Source organism: Arachis hypogaea, chromosome 17 (assembly GCF_003086295.3).
Source record: "Arachis hypogaea cultivar Tifrunner chromosome 17, arahy.Tifrunner.gnm2.J5K5, whole genome shotgun sequence".
Taxonomy (NCBI): Eukaryota; Viridiplantae; Streptophyta; class Magnoliopsida; order Fabales; family Fabaceae; genus Arachis; species Arachis hypogaea.
The window spans coordinates 75,431,412-75,452,008 of record NC_092052.1 but is presented as its reverse complement, the minus strand read 5'-3'; the positions used below and the strand labels follow the sequence as shown (position 1 = coordinate 75,452,008).

The following is a 20,597-nucleotide window of genomic DNA, read 5'->3' as shown; positions in this document are numbered from 1 at the left end:
TTTTCACAAAATCTATACCGTTATAAAGCTCCTTGAATTATCTTTAACTTGATATAAAATTCAATCAATTTCAAGGACTATAGATCAAGATATGATTCGCCAAAGTTGGCCTAAAATCCGTTTTTACCAAAAACCTTAAAAACTCAATTTTACCAAAACTTTCAATTCAAAACCAAATTATTCACAACCCAACAATACTAAAACAACACTAAAAAGTTCATACCAATCCTCTCTCAACTCAACCATCAATAATATCCCAATTACACCATTCTACACCATAAAAATTATTATTCATCAACATCCAAAATCATCATAAACACACATAGTTCTCCTCATTTATCAATAATATTTCTATTAATCATCATCAATCATCAAACAATACCAACAACTCTCATTAGCCATAATAATTCTCCACATTCATCCTCAAATTATACAATTATCATCATTATCCCAATTCCACAAGTTTCCATTCATTCCACACAACACCACTACAACATCGATCATCAACATCATTGATCAACAATCATCAAGATATAATATCACTCCGGAACCATATCCACTCCATACAATATTATATCAACCACTAAATCATAATTCATATTCAATAAACATATACATTCAATTCAATCCTATCTTAAGGTCAACTAGCCTAAGGTTCACGAAACATTACATATTACATAAAGTAAACCAAAATCATACCTTGGTCGATTTCCAAAATACACCAAAAACCAAAATGAAGCCACCGAGCTAAATCTAAATCGTCAAACCAACTCCAACAAACACTAAAACTCAATCTAACATGAAAAAATATACTAACATCAAACCTAAGGTTCACAAAATAACTAAACACAAGGGTTTAGTAAAATCTTAGTTTACCCACAAGATTAGGGGAAAAATCAACAATATTTCAATGCTAGATCACCCATAAACAACCAAAATCATAAAATTTACTCAAAAACCAAACCCAAAAATGCAGAATTTTTAGGGCTGGAAGATGGAGCTTGAGTTTCAATTTTTTACCAATAAATCTTAGCTGCAAATCAAGAGCTCGACAAGAGCTTCTCGTGGCCACAAACGACTCGTCAATCGGAGCTCCATAGCTCAAGTTATGAGCAAAAGAGTGAGAAAGTGAATAGTAACTTCTCCTCTCTTCTCCCTTCTCTATCTCAGCGCCTCCCTTCTTGCTTGTGGGTTAAAATGAGCTGAATTGCTCATCAATAGAGTATATATATGTTGGGCCTTGGGCCCGGTTTGGGCTCGGTCCAATCTGTTAGCTTTTTTGTCCGTTTGACCCACTTTGGGCCAAAACCTTTAAGATTAGTGGCCCGTTTTTTATTCTAAATTATTTTTATCCTTTCAAAATATTAAATTCAATTTTTAAAATCTTATTTTTCTCAAAACATGGTACTGGACATACTAGAGCCGGTACTGTTGGCTTAAGCACCGGTTACAAAAATCTTTCACAAAAGATACATTTTCCAACTCAGAAAAATTCATTGAAATTAAATTGACCTTTATATTTTAAAAAGAAATTTTTTATATTTTTGAACTGATTTTGGACAATTAAATTATTATTTTATTAAAGTAGTTATTCCGGTTCTTACACGACGACAATCCAATGGTGATAACAATGATCCTCACCAATGCAAATCTCCATAGGACTCTGGTGGACTAAGGAAGTTCAACGTATATACTGTTTAAGCCTGCTTTTGACAAACTCGAGCTAGAAGAAAAGAACTTGAAGACATACCCAGATAACCTTTTCGGCCTAGGGGATACGCCGATCTGATCTCTTGGATTTATCTCTCTATAGACCACCTTTGGAAAGGGCACGAAGTTAAGGATGTTAAGCGTCGACTATATTGTGGTCGACGTCATGTCAGTGTACAATGCCCTAATAGGCCGGGCCACTTTAAATCAACTAGCGGCAGTTGTTTCTACGCCAACAATGCCTCACTTATTTATGAAGTTTTCCATTTCAGAAGGAATTGCCATTATAAAGGGAGACCAAAAGTTGGAATAAAAGTGTTACAATGAAAGCCTTAATTTAAAAGGCAGCCCAGGCAGGAAAAAGGTCACCACTATTGAACTTGGCGGTGTCCGAACTCGAAAAGAACTATGTTCCTAACCTGAAGGAAAGATAGAAAAAGTGCGAATCAAGAACCACGCTAAAAAGACAACAACTATTAGAGCCAATCTAGCGAAAGGTCTGAAAGCACAAATCGTTGACCTCCTACGAAGAAGCTCTGACCTCTTCGCCTGGAAAGCCTCTGATATGCCTGGTATAGATCCCAACCTGATGTCTTATAAGCTTGCCATCTACTCGAGTTCCAGACCTATTCAGCAAAAGCGTCGGAAACTCAGTCCCGAAAGGATACAGGTCATGGAAGAACATGTGCAGGGAGTATTGGAAGCCAGATTCATAAGGGAGGTAAAGTATCCATTGTGGCTAGTTAACATAGTTTTGGTAAAAAAGTAGAATGGAAAATGGAGGATGTGTGTTGATTTCACCAACCTTAACAAGGCTTCTCCTAAGGATCTATATCTTCTTCCAAGCATTGATGCCTTGGTAGATTCGACCTCAGGATATCGGTATTTGTCCTTCATGGATGCATACTCAGGATAAGATCAAATCCCGATGTTCAAACCAGACCAAGAAAAGACTTTTTCATCACTCCCAAGGCTAATTAATGTTACGTAGAGATGCCTTTTGGATTAAAAAATGCTAGAGCCATATACCAATGACTGGTGAATAGAGTGTTTTCCTTCCACCTAGGAAAACTCATGGAAGTATATGTAGACGACATGCTCGTCAAAACCAAGGACGACATCACCCTTTTATCCAACCTCTCTGAGGTATTCTACACAATAAGGAAGCATGGAATCAGATTAAACCCTTCAAAATGCACCTTTGCAGTAGAGGCCTAAAGTTCTTTGGTTTCATTATCACCCAAAGAGGCATAAAGGCCAACCCGAACAAATACACAACCATATTAGAGATGAAGAGCCCGACTTGTCTCAAAAAAGTCCAACAACTAAATGAAAGGTTGGCAGCATTATCCAGGTTCTTAGCAGGATCAGCATTGAAATCTCTACCATTGTACTAGATATTAAAAAAAGCGAGTCAATTTGAATGGACCCAGGAATGCGAGCAAGCCTTTCAAAATTTTAAAGCATTCTTAGGCCAACCCCCTATACTCTCCTAACCTATCGCGGGAGAAGAGCTCATCCTCTATTTGGCAGTGGCAAGCCGAGCTATAGCCTTAGCCCTGGTTCAGGAAGATGAAAATGGATACCATCTACTTCATAAGCAAAGCGCTACAAGGAGCAGAGCTAAACTATCAAAAGGTAGAAAAGTTCACATATGCTCTTATTCTCACCTCCCAAATACTCCAACCTTACTTTTAGGCTCACATTATAAAGGTCCGAACTAATTAACCCATGAAGCGCATCCTACAAAAAATGGACATAGCAGGAAGGATACTACAATGGGTTGTGGAACTGCCGAGTTTGATTTTGAGATATAAAGCTCAGACAGGAATCAAGTCCAATGTCTCACTGACTTTGTGGCTGAATACACTGAAAACCAAGGTAGTCTGACTACTTGGAGCTTGTTTGTAGATGGATCATCCAACAAAGCTGGAAGTTGAGTGGGTACCATCTTAGAAAATGGGCAAGGAACTCAGATAGGATTGTTTCCTTAGGTTTGTGATCATGTGCAGTAGTTACAACAGAAGTAGAGACAGTCAGAGCTAAAAACAGAGCATCCTGGGAAAAGCCCTTGCTGGGGTTAAAATGCTAGATAAGAGGGAAAGAGGGGCGTTGAACGCCAACAAGACGCAGCAAGACTGGCGTTCGATGACAGCTAAGGGATACTGGTTGGGCATTGAACGCCCTCAAGGTGCAGCAGACCTGGCGTTGAACGCCGGCTAGGGAGCATTGGCTGGGCGTCCAACGCCCTGAAAGGAGGAAGAAAGGCTGGCATTGAACGCCAGCCAGGGAGCACTGGCTGGGCGTTCAACGCCCAGAGAAGAGTCGCAGGCTGGCGTTGAACGCCAGCCAAGAGGCACTAGCTGGGCGTTCAACGCCCAGAGGGAGCACCGGGATGGTGTTGAACGCCCGAATCAAGGCATTCTAGGCGTTCAATGCCCAACAAGGGTTAGGAAAGTTTTTGACTTTTTCAAAACTTATCTTTTCCAAATCTTATCTTTTTAATCATATCATCTAAACAAGATTCTTGCAACCATCATCTTTTAATTTCAAATTTCTTTCAAATTTAAAATCTTTTCATATCCTTTTCAATTATTTTTCAAATCTTTTTCAAAATTTCATATCTTTTGCAACTACTTTCAAATCTTTTATTCAACTTTAAAAATCTTTTCAAATCTTTTTCTATGTTTTACTAAAGTGTGAATCATATCTTCTTTATCTTTTATCTAATTAATTTCGAAAAACCCTCCCCCCTCCCTATATATATAACTTTTGCCCCACCAACTCCATCATCCACATTCCATTCGAATTCTTTCCTCCTCTTCGTCTTCTTGCTGACCTTTTGCTCAAGGACGAGCAAACTTTTTAAGTTTGGTGTGGAAAGAGCCTTTCCTTCCCACTCCATTCGAATTCTATGGCTCCAAAAAGTAGAAAATCCACTTCAAGAAACAAGAAAGAAGACAACCAAACAGTTGTCTTTAAACCTCTCAGATTCTACACAAAGCAGCGTGAAGAAAATTATTACAAAATAATGTGCAAGAGGACAATGATCCCAAAAGTCAGATTCGAATTAAAAGAAGATGAGTACTCGGAGATCCAAGAGCAAATTCGAAAGAGAGGCTGGGAGATCCTGGCCGACCCTGAAATCAATGTTGGAATAACAATGATCCATGAATTCTATGCTAATCTATAGATGACAGATAAGTAAAAGAAAGATGGACAAGGATTCCATACTTTTCGCACCATGGTTTGAGAGAAGACTTTCCAATTCAATCTTGACAAGGTGAGAGAGATCTTTAAGTTACCTCCACAAAGGGATGATCCATAATTCTTTAGTAGGAGGGTGGTAGCTGATCCAAAGTTGGATCAAATTCTGGAAGACATGTGTCTGCCTGGAACTCAGTGGATCAATAACACAAAAGAAAATCCAAACCAACTGAGAAGAATAGATCTCAAACTAGTTGCTAGGGGTTGGTTGGATTTTAGTGGGCGTTCCATACTCCCCACTAGCAACCGCTCTGAAGTTACCATCAGAAGGGTTGTGATGATTCACTGCATCATGATAGAGAATGAGGTGGAAGTCCACCAACTGATTCCCTTTGAGCTGTACAAGGTTGCAAACAGGATGTCAACTCAAGCTAGATTGGCCTATCCAAACCTTATCTTTTGCTTGTATAAAGAGGCTGGAGTCATGATTAATAGAGACTCCTTTATCCCAACAGAAAGCCCAATCACCAAGCAAGTGATGGAAAGCTCCAAAATACCAGATGATCATCCCAAAAGGAAGACACCTGAGTCTCTTCAGATGCAAGAGATCCCTCCAATTGAATATTGGACCCATCTGGAAGCAGTTGTTGCACAATTGCAAACCACCTTGGATCAATTAAGATAGGAGCAAAAAGACCAGACTGGCATGCTTTGCAAACTGGTCAAGGAACAAGAGAAGCAGCGGCATGAGCTAGAAGAACTGAAGCGTCAGAAATTATCCCCTGAAGAGCTTAACGCCTCCCATGATTAAAGTGGTTGAGTTCCACCTCCCTACTCCTGTGCCTATTCTAATTCCTATTTCTTATGTTTATATTTTCATGATCACTAGTAGCATTTAAGCTTTTATTTAAGTTTCTGTCTTTTAAATTTCAGAATTGCATGAGTATTATTAGGATTCAAATTTATATTTCTTTTTCCAATTAGCTATAAAATGTTCCTCTTATCATCCCATTGAACTTGAATAAAATTTTGATTTTTTTAGAAGCAGTAAAGGTGCATAGATTTCGAGTTATATATTAAGAATAGTTCAATTATTTGATGTGGTGGCATTGCTTTTATTTTCTGAATGCATGAATAAACAGTGCATGTTTGATGTTGGAGTTAATAATGTTGGCCCTTGAAAGAATGATGATAAAGTGAAGTATTATTGATGATCTGAAAAATCCAAAAATTGATTCTTGAAGCAAGAAAAATCAAGAAAAAGAAAGAAAAGAAAAAGAAAAGTAGCGAAAAAAAGAAAAAAAAGAGAGCAAGTAAAAAAAAAGAAAGAAACAGAAAAAGCCAATAGCTCTTTAAACCAAAAGGCAAGAGCAAGGATCCAAGGCTTTGAGCATCAATGGTTAGGAGGGCCTAAAAGAAGAAAAATCTTGGCCTAACCAGTTCAATTGAGCTACTTCCCTAACTATATGCTTGTGGTGTGAAGGTGTCAAGTGAAAAGTCTGAGACTGAGCAGTTAAAGTCGTGATCCAAAGCATAAGAGTGTGCTTAAGAACTCTGGTCACCACTGGCTAGGGATTCTAGCAAAGCTGAATCACAATCCTAAAGGGTTCACCCAGTTAAGTGTCTGGGGCGTTTATGTATCCGGTGGTAATAGTGGGAAACAAAGTGCTTAGAGTCACAGCCAAGACTCAAAAGAAGCTGTGTTCAAGAATAAAAAAGAACTGAACTAGGAGATTCAACAATATCATCTGGATTCTGAGTCCCTAAAGATGCCAATTATTCTAAACTTAAAAGGAAAGTGGGATGCCAAAACTATTCAGAAGCAAAAAGCTACTAGTCCCGCTCATCTAATTCAAACTGAGCTTCATTGAGAACTCTGAGACTTATTGCATCCTTCTCTTCTTTTTAATCCTACTTTATTTTTTTTTTGTTGCTTGGGGACAAGCAATAGTTTAAGTTTGGTGTTCTAATGAGCGGATATTTTATACACTTTTTGGCATCATTTTCATATAGTTTTCATTATGTTTTGTTTAAAGTTTTATTATATTTTCATAGGTTTTAGTGAAAAATTCATATTTTTTGAATCTACTTTGAGTTATTGTGTTTTATGATGATTTCAGGTATTTTTTGGCTGAATTTGAGGAGTTTTGCAAAGTCTGTTTCAGAGACAGAGAAAGGACTGCAGATGTTGTCAGGATCTAATCTTTGTGCACTCGAAGGAGCATTTATGGAGCTACAGAAGTCCAATTGGCACGCTCTCAACGGCTATAGAAAGCTAACATCTAGGGCTTTCTAGAAATATATAATAGGCCATACTTTGCATTGGAAATAAAGGCCCAAATCTGGCGTTCAATGCCAGCCACCAGCCCCATTCCTGGCGTCCAACACCCAGAAGGGAGTAGCTGGTGTCCAATGCCCATTCAAGAGTCTAAAGTTGGCGTTGGATGCCCAAAAGGGAGCATTAGCTCGTGGCTTCACTCAAGCTCAGTCCAAACACTCACCAAGTGGGCCCGGAAAGTGAATTTTCGCACTACAAGACTAGCTTATCTTATTTTCTGTAATTCTTAGTTAGCAGACTAGTATATATCGAAAAAAGATTACCCTTGTTAGAGATCTTTGACCATTCAAACCTTACACTATTTCTTTGTATAGTATGAGTCACTAACCTCCTAAGGTTAAGCTTAGGAGCTCTGCTGATTCTTATGAATTAATAATATCACTATTCTACTTTAATCTATGCTTGATTCTATTCTAAGATGTATCTTTGTTCTTCATCCTAACAAATTCGAAGTGTAACTTGACCATCATCCCTATTCACATGGGTTCTTACAATTCCTTGATGGGATAGTACTGAACACAAGCTTGATAATACATCTCTTAGACGGCTAATCCACAGCTTTGTTGGGGACTTCTCGAGACATCAATTCAGCCGAGGTGCGGGGCGATTAGGGCCTTTGTGGTATAGGCTAAAATCCAAGAAGCAGTGTTCTCTGATCTGGAATATCCGACCTTGTCTGTGGCACTTTGAGTAGGATCACCAAGGGAATGGACTGCTAGAGCTTCATCCCATTCAGATTGAATGACCGCTGACCCGGTGTTTGATCTGAAGCAGAGAAGATTAATGATTACTGACCCGGTGTTAATCATATACAGCCTGCCATGAAAAGAATCAAACAGAAGTTGGAGTAGATGGTGAGAAAGTTGATCCAGAAGGAAGAAGCATCTCCGAAGCCTCAACCGTTCTCATACCATTGATTTTACACCTATCTAGTAACGTTTTATTTATTTATCCGTTTTATGCGTTTTCTCGTGACAACTATATTTTCTATTCGCCTGACTAAGATCTGCAAGATAACCACTGCTTGCTCAAACCAACAATCTCCGTGGGATCAACCCTCACTCACCTGAGGTATTACTTGGACGACCCGGTTTACTTGCTGGTCTATCTGTCCGAAACGTGCAGAGCCAATTTCGTGCACCAGCAAACATATTCATAATATATACAATAACCAATAATAAGGCACACATTTGTAATTCCCCAGAAATGGCACCAAAAACTTGACGGAGGATAAATATCGGTTAAGAATTTCTCAATAAAATCGCGTTGCAAGTATAGTTTTAAACTGACAAATAATCCTCAGTCAACGTTTAAATTGTTTGTCACTTAAGCAAACCCAATAAACATAACCGAAGTATTTAAACCTCGGGTCATCTCTCAAAGGAATTACAGGGGAGTGTATTTATTATTGATTATGAGGTAATATTTTTGGGGTTTTGAAATATAGGACAAGAAATGTAAATACAAGAAAGTAAACAAACAACTAAGAAAAGTCCTAGCAAGGGTTGAGAATTAGAATTCTTATTGTCATTATCATCGTCAATTGTGATGGTAATTGCCTTTTTCTTTCACTTAGTTAACCCCTAAAAATCGAAGGAAAGTCAAGTGAGCAAAATCAACTAAGTTCATAAGTCCTAGTCAAAGACTAGATTTAGTGAAGCTCAAGCCAACTAGCAACTTTCAATCACCAATCAACAAGAAACTTTGACAATTCAAAAGTCTCCAAATCACTCAATCCAAGCCAAGAACACAAAAATCTATTTTAAAATCCAACCAAGCATTTTATCAAACACTTGGAAGGCAGAAAATAAAAACATAAAAAATTAATGAGAAATAGTAAAATTTAAGTCTAACAATTGTAAGAAAACAATAACACAAATTAAAGAAAGCGACAATAACCATAAAATACCACAAAATGCATTAAAAGAAATTTGAAATCAATAAGGAGTCAAGAACAATAAAGCAACAAGGAAAAGAAAACAACATATAAAACTAAGAAAGCAAAGAGGTAATAATAAGAAATTAAAAGAGGAACTTGAATAAAAAATATGAAATAGAAACTACACCTAGATGAAATTGAAAATAAAGAAGAAACCCTAAAACCTAGAGAGAGGAGAGAGCCTCTCTCTCTAGAATTCTACATCTAAAACCTAAAGTGTGTGAATGAATGATTGAATCATTTTTCCAGCTCCATTCCCCAGCCTCTTGTCTTCATTTTCGGGCCTAAAACAGGGTCAAAAGTAGCCCAGAAATTGCCACAGCGTATTCCCTTTACTGAGGCACGTGACACTCGCCACGTGTACACGTCAGCCACGCGTACGCGTCAGGTGGACACTGCTCCTAGTCATGCGCACGCTTCAGTCACGCGTACGCATCGCTTGTAAGATGGCATGATCACGTGTACGCTTCAGCCATGCGCACGCGCCGGTTCCAGCTTCTCAAATCTTTAAATTCTTGTGTTCCTTCCACTTTTGCATGCTTCCTCTTCATCCTCCATGCCATTCCTATCCTATAAACCCTGGAATCACTTAACAAACACATCACGACATCGAATAGTAATAAAAGAGAATTAAAAATAAGCAATTTTAAGGCCTAGGAAGCAATATTTTTAATCATAGCACAAAATTAGGAAGGAATCTCAAAAACATGCAATTTGCATGGATAAGTGTGAGTAAATTTGATAAAATCCACTCGATTTGATCCAAAATAAGTCATAAAATAATGGCTCATCAAACATTGTAAATCAAGGTATAATTTTGTGTTTCCCTTATGAGTCTTCGTGCCTCTTTTTCATCTTTCGGGATGATATCAAATTTAAGATAGTTGACTACGGGAGTCATCCATCCTAACTTTTGATTTGATGAGTCCTTTATGTCCAAGCTGTCATCTCTTTTTAACACTGATGCTACGTGGAGAGTTTTCTGAATGAAACTTCTATTATTTCCCCCTGGCTTGATGCTAGCTAACTTGGAGAGGGCATCTGCTCGGGCGTTGGATTCCTGACCTATGTGTTGGACCTCTCTTTTCGAGAACTGTGCTAATTGTTCTCGTGCTTCTTCTAGGTACCTATTTCATGTTGGGATCTTTAGCTTGATAAGTGTCGTTGATTTGGGAAGTTACTACTTGGGAGTCGCTAAGCACTATCAACCTTTCTGCCCTAACTTCTTTAGTCAGTTTCAAGCCAGCAAGCAAGGCTTCATATTCTACTTGGTTATTGGATGTGGAAAACTGGAACCTTAATGATATCTAGTTACAATTAGGGATGTTTTTATTAGTTTTTATGTTAAATTCACATTTCTGGACTTTACTATGAGTTTGTGTGTTTTTCTGTGATTTCAGGTATTTTCTGGCTGAAAATGAGAGACTTGAGCAAAAATCAGATTCAGAGGTTGAAGAAGGACTGCTGATGCTGTTGGATTCTGACCTCCCAGCATTCAAAGTGGATTTTATGGAGCTAAAGAACTCAAAATGGCGCGCTTCCAATTGCGTTGGAAAGTAGACATCCAGGGCTTTCCAGCAATATATAATAGTCCATACTTTGGCCGAGTTTAGACGATGTAAAAGGGCGTTGAACGCCAATTCTACGCTGCAGTCTGGAGTTAAACGCCAGAAACACGTTACGAACCAGAGTTGAATGCCAGAAAACGTTGCAACCTGGCGTTCAACTCCAAAAAGAGCCTCTTCACGTGTAACATTCAAGCTCAGCCCAAGCACACACCAAGTAGGCCCCAGAAGTGGATTTATGCATCAATTACTTACTTCTGTAAACCCTAGTAGCTAGTTTAGTATAAATAGGACTTTTTACTATTGTATTAGAGATCTTTGGATCATCTTCGGACGTCTGGTTCTTAGATCATGGAGGCTGGCCATTCGGCCATGCCTGAACCTTTCACTTATGTATTTTCAAACGGTAGAGTTTCTACACTCCATAGATTAAGGTGTGGAGCTCTGCTGTTCCTCATGAATTAATGCAAAGTACTACTGTTTTTCTATTCAATTCAACTTATTCCGCTTCTAAGATATTCATTCGCACTTCAACATGAATGTGATGAACGTGACAATCATCATCATTCCCTATGAACGCGTGCCTAACAACCACTTCCGTTCTACCTTAGATTGAATGAGTATCTCTTGGATCTCTTAATCAGAATCTTCGTGGTATAAGCTAGATTGATGGCGGCATTCATGAGAGTCCGGAGAGTCTAAACCTTGTCTGTGGTATTCTGAGTAGGACTCTGGGATTGAATGACTGTGACGAACTTCAAACTCGCGAGTGCTGGGCATATTGACAGACGCAAAAGGAGGGTGAATCCTATTCCAGTATGATCAAGAACCTCAGATGATTAGCCGTGCTGTGACAGAGCATTTGGACCATTTTCACAAGAGGATAGGATGCAGCTATTGACCACGGTGATGCCTCCAAATGATTAGCCATGCAGTGACAGCGCATCGGACCATTTTCCAGAGAGGATGAAAAGTAGCCATTGACAATGGTGATGTCCTTACATAAAGCCAGCCATGGAAAGGAGTAGGACTGATTGGATGAAGACAGCAGGAAAGCAGAAGTTCAGAGGGACGAACGCATCTCCATACACTTATCTGAAATTCTCACCAATGATATACATAAGTATTTCTATCTTTATTTTCTGTCTATTTATTATTTATTTTCGAAAACTCCATAATCAATTATTATCCGCCTGACTGAGATTTACAAGATGACCATAGCTTGCTTCATACCAACAATCTCCGTGGGATCGACCCTTACTCATGTAAGGTTTTATTACTTGGACGACCCAGTGCACTTGCTGGTTAGTTGTATCGAAGTTGTGAATGAAAAATGATTTATTAAGACGTGCGTACAGGGTTTTTGGCACCGTTGCCTGAGATCACAATTTCGTGCACCAAAGAGTTTGATATAGAAATCAGAGACAGAAAAGGGTCAGAAAATCAAGTGGCCGAGCACTTGTCTCGGATTGAACCAGTAGAAGGGACATCTCCTCCCTCTACTGAAGTGTTTGAAACCTTTCCGGATGAGTAACTCTTTGCTATCCAGACGACACCTTGGTTTGCAGATATTGTGAATTACAAGGCAATAAGATTCATCCCCAAGGAATACAGTAGGCAGCAAGCCCGAAAACTCATTCATGATGCTAGATACTACTTGTGGGATGAACCATATCTCTTTAAGAGATGTTTGGATGGAATAATCCGCCGTTGTGTGTCTGAAGAAAAGACACATTAAATCCTATGGCACTGCCATGGCTCCGATTATGGAGGACACTTTGGAGGAGAGCGAACAGCCACTAAAGTCCTCCAAAGTGGTTTCTACTGACCCACGCTCTTTAAGGATTCTCGAGAGTTTGTCCGTCGCTATGACAGTTGCCAAAGGGATGGCAATCTCCCTCATGGTCACCACATGCCTCAGCAAGGAATCCTAGAGATTGTGTTGTTTGATGTATGGGGTATAGACTTTATGTGTCCTTTTGCACCTTCATACTCAAACACCTATATCCTTGTGGCAGTGGATTATGTGTCTAAATGGGTTGAAGCAGTCGCATCACCCATGAATGACACTAGAGTAGTGATGAAGTTCCTTTAGAAGAACATCTTCAGTAGGTTTGGTGTCCCTCAGATACTGATCAGTGATGGAGGAACTCATTTCTGCAACAAATAGCTTGACTCTGTGCTGAACCGATATAGAGTTCACCACAAAGTGGCCACCCCATATCACCCACAGACAAATGGGTAAGCTGAAGTCTCAAACAGAGAACTAAAGAGAATCCTAGAAAGAACGGTGAATACCTCTAGAAAGGATTGGGCAAAAAAGCTTGATGCTGCTCTATCGGCATACAGAACAGCTTTCAAGACCCCTATCGGAACGTCTCCTTACCAATTGGTGTATAGGAAGGCGTACCACCTGCCAGTGGATGAATTCCAACTTGCTGCATTTGAAAATGCAAATATTTATAAAGAAAGGGCCAAGAAGTGGCATGACAGAAAGATTTCTTCCAGAGTCTTTGAACCTGGACAGAAAGTTTTTTTCTTCAATTCTAGACTGAAGTTCTTCCCTAGAAAGCTTAAGTCACATTGGACAGGACCTTTCCTGATCACTAATGTATCACCCTATGGTCATATAGAACTCCAGAGTAATTACTCTGACAAAAGATTTACTGTTAATGGCCACAGAGTGAAACATTACTTAGGTGGTGAAGTTGAGCAAGAAAAACCTTCCCTGTTGCTGACTTGAGCGCAGTACCGTCAAGCTAGTGACGTTAAAGAAGCACTTGTTGAGAGTCAACCTAACCATAATTAAAGTTATTTCTATTTTCATTAAGTATATTTCAATTATCCGCTCATCACAACACCAAACTTAAATTGTTGCTTGTCCCCAAGCAACTGAAAATCAAATAGGATAAAAAGAAGAGAATATACTATAAATTCCAAACTATCAATGAAACATAGCTCCAATAAGATGAGCGGAACTTGTAGTCTTTTGCCTCTTGAATAGTTTTGGCATCTCACTTTATCCATTGAGGTTCAGAATGATTGGCATCTATAGGAACTCAGAGTTCAGATAGTGTTATTGATTCTCCTAGTTCAGTATGTTGATTCTTGAACACAGCTACTTTATGAGTCTTGGCCGTGGCCCTAAGCACTTTATTTTCCAGTATTACCACATGATACATAAATGCCACAGACACATAACTGGGTGAACCTTTTCAGATTGTGACTCAGCTTTGCTAAAGTATCCAATTAGAGGTGTCCAGGGTTCTTAAGCACACTCTTCTTTTGCTTTGGACCTTGACTTTAACTGCTCAGTCTCAAGTTTTTACTTGACACCTTCACGCCACAAGCACATGGTTAGGGACAGCTTGGTTTAGCCGCCTAGGCCGGGATTTTATTCCTTTAGGCCCTCCTATCCACTGATGCTCAAAGCCTTGGGATCCTTTTTATTACCCTTTCCTTTTGGTTTTAAGGGCTATTGGCTTTTTGCTCTTGCCTTTTGGTTTTAAGAGCTTTGGCTTTTTCTGCTTGCTTTTTCTCTTTTTTTTTTTTTCTATTTTTTTCGCTATTTTTTTTTCTGCAAGCTTTGTTCTTTGCTGCTTTTTCTTGCTTCAAGAATCATTTTTATGATTTTTTAGATTATCAAATAACATGTCTCCTTGTCATCATTCTTTCAAGCGCCAACATATTTAACATTCTTAAACAACAACTTCAAAAGACATATGCACTGTTCAAGCATTCATTCATAAAACAAGAAGCATTGTCACCACATCAATATAATTAAACTAAGTTCAAGGATAAATTCGAAACTCATGTACTTCTTGTTCTTTTGAATTAAAACAGTTTTCATTTAAGAGAGGTGATGGATTCATAGGACATTCATAACTTTAAGACAAAGTTACTAAAGACTAATGATCATGTAATAAGACAAAAACATGGATAAGCACTTAACATAGGGAAAACGAAAAACAGAGAATGTAAGAACAAGGAATGAGTCCACCTTAGTGATGGTGGCATTTCCTTCTTGAGGAACCAATGATGTCCTTGAGCTCTTCTATGTCTCTTCCTTGTCTTTGTTGCTCCTCCCTCATTGCTTTTTGATCTTCTCTAATTTCATGAAGGATGATGGAGTGCTCTTGATGTTCCACCCTTAATTGTCGCATGTTGGAACTTAATTCTCCTAGGGAGGTGTTGATTTGCTCCCAATAGTTTTGTGGAGGAAAATGCATTTGAGGCATCTCTGGGATCTCATGGTGATGAGCTTCATGCGTCTCTTGAGCTCCATGAATGGGCTCTCTTGTTTGCTCCATCTTTTTCTTAGTGATGGGCTTCTCTTCCTCAATGGGAATGTCTCCTTCTATGTCAATCCCAGCTGAGTTGCATAGATGGCAAATGAGGTAGGGAAAAGCTAACCTTGCCATAGTGGAGGACTTGTCAGCCACCTTGTAGAGTTCTTGAGGTATAATCTCATAAACCTCCACCTCTTCTCCAATGATGATGCTATGGATCATGATGGCCCGGTCTATAGTAACTTCAGACCGGTTGCTAGTAGGAATGATTGAGCGTTGAATGAACTCCAACCATCCTCTAGCTACAGGCTTAAGGTCCAGTCTTCTCAGTTGAACCGGTTTGCCTTTTGAGTCAATCTTCCATTGAGCTCCTTCCACACATATGTCCATGAGGACTTAGTCCAACCTTTGATCAAAGTTGACTCTCCTTGTGTAGGGGCGTGCGTTCTCTTCCATCATTGGCAAGTTGAACGCCAACCTTACATTTTCCGGACTAAAATCTAAGTAATTCCCCCGAACCATGGTGAGATAATTCTTTGGGTTCGGGTTCTTACTTTGATCATGGTTCCTTGTGATCCATGCATTGGCATAGAACTCTTGAACCATTAGGATGCCGACTTGTTGGATGGGGTTTGTTAGAACTTCCCAACCTCTTCTTTGGATTTCATGTCGGATCTCCGGATACTCATTTCTCTTGAGCTTGAAAGGGACCTCGGGGATCACCTTCTTCTTGGCCACAACATCATAGAAGTGGTCTTGATGAGCTTTGGAGATGAATCTTTCCATCTCCCATGACTCGGAGGTGGAAGCTTTTGTCTTCCCTTTCCCTTTTCTAGAGGATTCTCCGGTCTTGGGTGCCATCAATGGTAATGGAAAAACAAAAAGCTTATGCTTTTACCACACCAAACTTAGAATATTGCTCGCCCTCGAGCAAGAGAAGAAAGAATAGATGATGAAGAAGAAGAAATGGAGGAGAGGGAGAGAGAGATGTGTTTCGGCCAAGAAGGGGAAGAGAGGGTTGTTTTGTGTGAAAATGAAGAAGAATGGAGGGCTTTATATAGGGAAGGGAGGGGGGTTAAGGTTCGGCCATATGGGTGGGTTTGGGTGGGAAATTGATTTTGAATTTTGAAGGTAGGTGGAGTTTATGAGGTAGGTTTATGGGGAAGAGTGGATGATGTGAGTGGTGAAGTGGTGATAGGGAAGAGAGATTGAGGTGATTGGTGAAGAGTTTTGGGGAAGAGTGTTTATTGGGAAGAGAGGATGAACATTGAGAAGAGGGAAGAGAGTGAGTGGTGGTAGGTGGGGATCCTGTGGGGTCCACAGATGCTGAGTTGATCCTGTGGGGTCCACAGATCCTGAGGTATCAAGGATTTGCATCCCTGCACCCATTAGGCATGTAAAATGCCTTTGCATGCAATTCTGGCGTTTAAACGCCGAATTGATGCTTGTTCTGGGCGTTTAACGCTCAGATGCAGCATATTTCTGGCGTTGAACACCATCCAGATGCTTGTTTCTGGCGTTTAGCACCAGCTCTTCTTCACTGTGCATTTCTGGCATCTGAACGCCAGGATGCTGCTTGTTTCTGGCGTTGAACGCCAGAAACATGCTCTGTTCTGGCGTTGAACGCCTGACAGATGCTCCTTACTGGCGTTTAAACGCCAGTGAGATCCTCCTCTAGGGTGTGATTTTTCTTCTACTGTTTTTGATTCCGTTTTCAATTTTTATATTTATTTTATGACTCCACATGATCATGAACCTAATAAAACATGAAATAACAATAAAAATAAAATTAGATAAATAAAAATTGGGTTGCCTCCTAACAAGCGCTTCTTTAATGTCAATAGCTTGACAGTGGGCTCTCATGGAGCCTCACAGATGTTCAGAGCATTGTTGAGACTCCCCAACACCAAACTTAGAGTTTGGATATGGGAGTTCAACACCAAACTTAGAGTTTGGTTGTGGCCTCCCAACACCATACTTAGAGTTTGACTGTGGGGGCTCTGGTTGACTCTGTTTTGAGAGAAGCTTACTGTGCCTCTTTTCCATGTTTACAGAAGGATGACATTGAGTTTTAAACACAAGGGAGTCCTCATTCAATTGAAGGAATAATTCGCCTCTGTCAACATCAATCACAGCTTTTGCTGTGGCTAGGAAGGGTCTTCCAAGGATGATGGATTCATCCTCATCCTTTCCAGTATCTAGGACTATGAAATCAGCAGGGATGTAAAGGCCTTCAACCTTTACTAACACGTCCTCTACTTGTCCATAAGCTTGTTTTCTTGAACTGTCTGCCATCTCTAATGAGATTTTAGCAGCTTGCACCCCAAAAATTCCCAGTTTCTCTATTACAGAGAGGGGCATGAGGTTTATCCCTGAACCAAGGTCACACAGAGCCTTTTCAAAGATCATGGTGCCTATGGTACAAGGTATTAAGAACTTACCAGGATCCTGTTTCTTCTGAGGCAATGTCAGTTGATCCAGATCACTTAGTTCATTGGTGAATAAGGGAGGTTCATCTTCCCAAGTTTCAATACCAAATAATTTGGCATTCAGCTTCATGATTGCACCAAGGTACTTGGTAACTTGCTCCTTAGTAACATCCTCATTCTCTTCAGAAGAGGAATACTCATCAGAGCTCATGAATGGCATAAGGAGGTTTAATGGAATCTCTATGGTCTCTAGTTGAGTCTCAGATTCCTTTGGTTCCTCAGAGGGAAACTCCTTATTGATCACTAGACGTCTCAGGAGGTCTTCCTCACTGGGATTCACGTCCTCTCCCTCCCTTACAGGTTCGGCCATGGTGATCAATTCAATGGCCTTGCACTCTCCTTTTAGATTTTCTTCTGTATTGCTTGGGAGAGTACTAGGAGGGATTTCAGTGATCCTTTTACTCAGCTGGCCCACTTGTGCTTCCAAATTTCTAATGGAGGACCTTGTTTCATTCATAAAACTCACAGTGGCCTTAGATAGATCAGAGACTAAGTTTGCTAAATTAGAGGTATTTTGTTCAGAGTTCTCCGTCTGTTGCTGAATGGATGATGGAAAAGGTTTACTATTGTTAAACCTATTTCCTCCACCATTATTAAAGCCTTGTTGAGGCTTTTGATCCTTCTATGAGAGATTTGGATGATTTCTCCATGAGGGGTTATAGGTGTTTCCATATGGTTCACCCATGTAATTCACCTCTGCTATTGCAGGGTTCTCAGGATCATAAGCTTCTTCTTCAGAAACTGCCTCTTGAGTACTGTTGGATGCAGCTTGCATTCCATTCAGACTCTGAGAAATCATATTGACTTGCTGAGTCAATATTTTATTCTGAGCCAATATGGCATTCAGAGTATCAATTTCAAGAACTCCCTTCTTCTGAGCCGTCCCATTACTCACAGGATTCCTCTCAGAAGTGTACATAAACTGGTTATTAGCAACCATGTCAATGAGTTCTTGAGCTTCTGCAGGCATTTTCTTTAGGTGAATGGATCCACCTGCAGAAGTATCCAATGACATCTTAGCTAGTTCAGACAGACCATCATAGAATATATCCAGGATGGTCCATTCTGAAAGCATGTCAGAAGGACACTTTTTGGTCAGTACCTTGTATCTCTCCCAAGCTTCATAGAGGGATTCACCTTCTTTCTGTCTGAAGGTTTGAACATCCACTCTAAGCTTACTCAGCTGTTGAGGAGGAAAGAACTTGGCTAAGAAAGCCTTGACCAGCTTATCCCAAGAGTTCAGGCTATCCTTAGGTTGAGAGTCCAACCATATTCTAGCTATGTCTCTCACAGCAAAAGGGAAAAGCATGAGCTTGTAGACTTCAGAATCTACTCCATTAGTCTTAACAGTATCACAGATCTGCAAGAATTTAGTTAAGAAATGAAAAAGGATCTTCATATGGAAGTCCATTAAACTTGCAGTTTTGCTGCATTAGAGAAACTAATTGAGGTTTTAGCTCAAAATTGTTTGCTCCAATGGCAGGAATTGAGATGCTTCTTCCATGTAAATTGGAATTAGGTGCAGTGAAGTCACCAAGCATTCTCCTTGCATTATTATTATTTTCGGCTGCCATCTCCTCTTCCTGTTCAAAAATTTCTGAAAGGTGCTTATTGGATTGTTGTAATTTAGCTTCTCTTAGTTTCCTCTTCAGGGTCCTTTCAGGTTCTGGATCTGCTTCAACAAGAATATTCTTGTCCTTGCTCCTGCTCATATGAAAAAAGAGGGAACAGAAAAATAATAATAGGGATCCTTTTTGCGCAGGTATAGAGGTTCTCTTAGGTGAGTGGAAGAAGAAAAGAATGTAATATAAAGAAAGAAACACAAGGGTGAGGAGAGCAGAGATGTGAGATGAAGAGAAGTGTTAGTAGATGAATAAATAAATAGAAGGAGATGAGAGAGAAAGAGAATTTTCGAAAATTATTTTTGAAAAATGGTTAGTGATTTTCGAAATTAGTTTTTGAAAAAGGTTAGTAATTTTCGAAAATTAGGAATAAAATTAAAATCAAAAAATAAAAATAATTAGTTAATTAAAAAGAATTTTTGAAAAAAAGGAGATATTTTCGAAAATTAGAGAGAGATGGTTAGTTAGGTAGTTTTGAAAAAGATAAGAAACAAACAAAAAGTTAGTTAGTTAGTTGAAACAAATTTGAAAATCAATTTTGAAAAGATAAGAAGATAAGAAGTTAGAAAAGATATTTTAAAATCAAATTTTTGAAAAAGATATGATTTTGAAAAAGATAAGATGAAAAGATATTTTTGAAAAGATATGATTGAAATTAGTTTTGAAAAAGATTTGATTTTTTTAAAATCACAATTAATGACTTGATTCACAAGAAATCACAAGATATGATTCTAGAACTTAAAGTTTGAATCTTTCTTAACAAGTATATAACAAACTTGAAATTTTTGAATCAAAACATTAATTGATGATGTTATTTTCGAAAATTATGTGGTAAAGATAAGAAAAAGATTTTTGAAAAATATTTTAAAAATTTTCGAAAATAAATAAGAAAAGTGAAAAAGATATGATTTTTGAAAAAGATTTTGAAAAAGATAAAATTTGAAAATTTGATTTGACTCATAGAAAACAACTAGATTTTAAAAATTTTTGAAAAAGTCAACTCAAATTTTCGAATTTTATGAGAGGAAAAGGGAAAGATATTTTTTTGATTTTTTTGAAATTTTTTATGATGAGAGAGAAAAACATGAAAATGATGCAATGCATGAAAATTTTTAGATCAAAACAATGAATGCTTGCAAGAATGCTATGAATGTCAAGATGAACACCATGAACACTTTGAAGATCATGATGAACATTAAGAACATATTTTTGAAAAATTTTTTGATGCAAAGAAAACATGCAAGACACCAAACTTAGAAATCTTTCATGTTCAGACACTATGAATGCAAAAATGCACATGAAAAACAAGCAAAGATGCAAAACAAGAAAACATCAACATCAAACAAGAAGACTTACCAATAACAACTTGAAGATCATGAAGAACACTATGAATGCATGAATTTTTCGAAAATTTTATGCAAGAATTTTTAGAAAAAAA

General features: G+C 38.7%; 1 non-coding gene across 1 annotated transcript; it reads left to right on the top strand.

Annotated features, from left to right (window-relative positions):
- Positions 1-18,606: 18,606 nt before the first annotated feature.
- LOC112768586 (small nucleolar RNA R71) lies at positions 18,607-18,714 on the top strand. Its single transcript, XR_003185995.1, has one exon. It is a non-coding gene; the product is annotated as a small nucleolar RNA R71 (small nucleolar RNA).
- Positions 18,715-20,597: the final 1,883 nt, after the last annotated feature.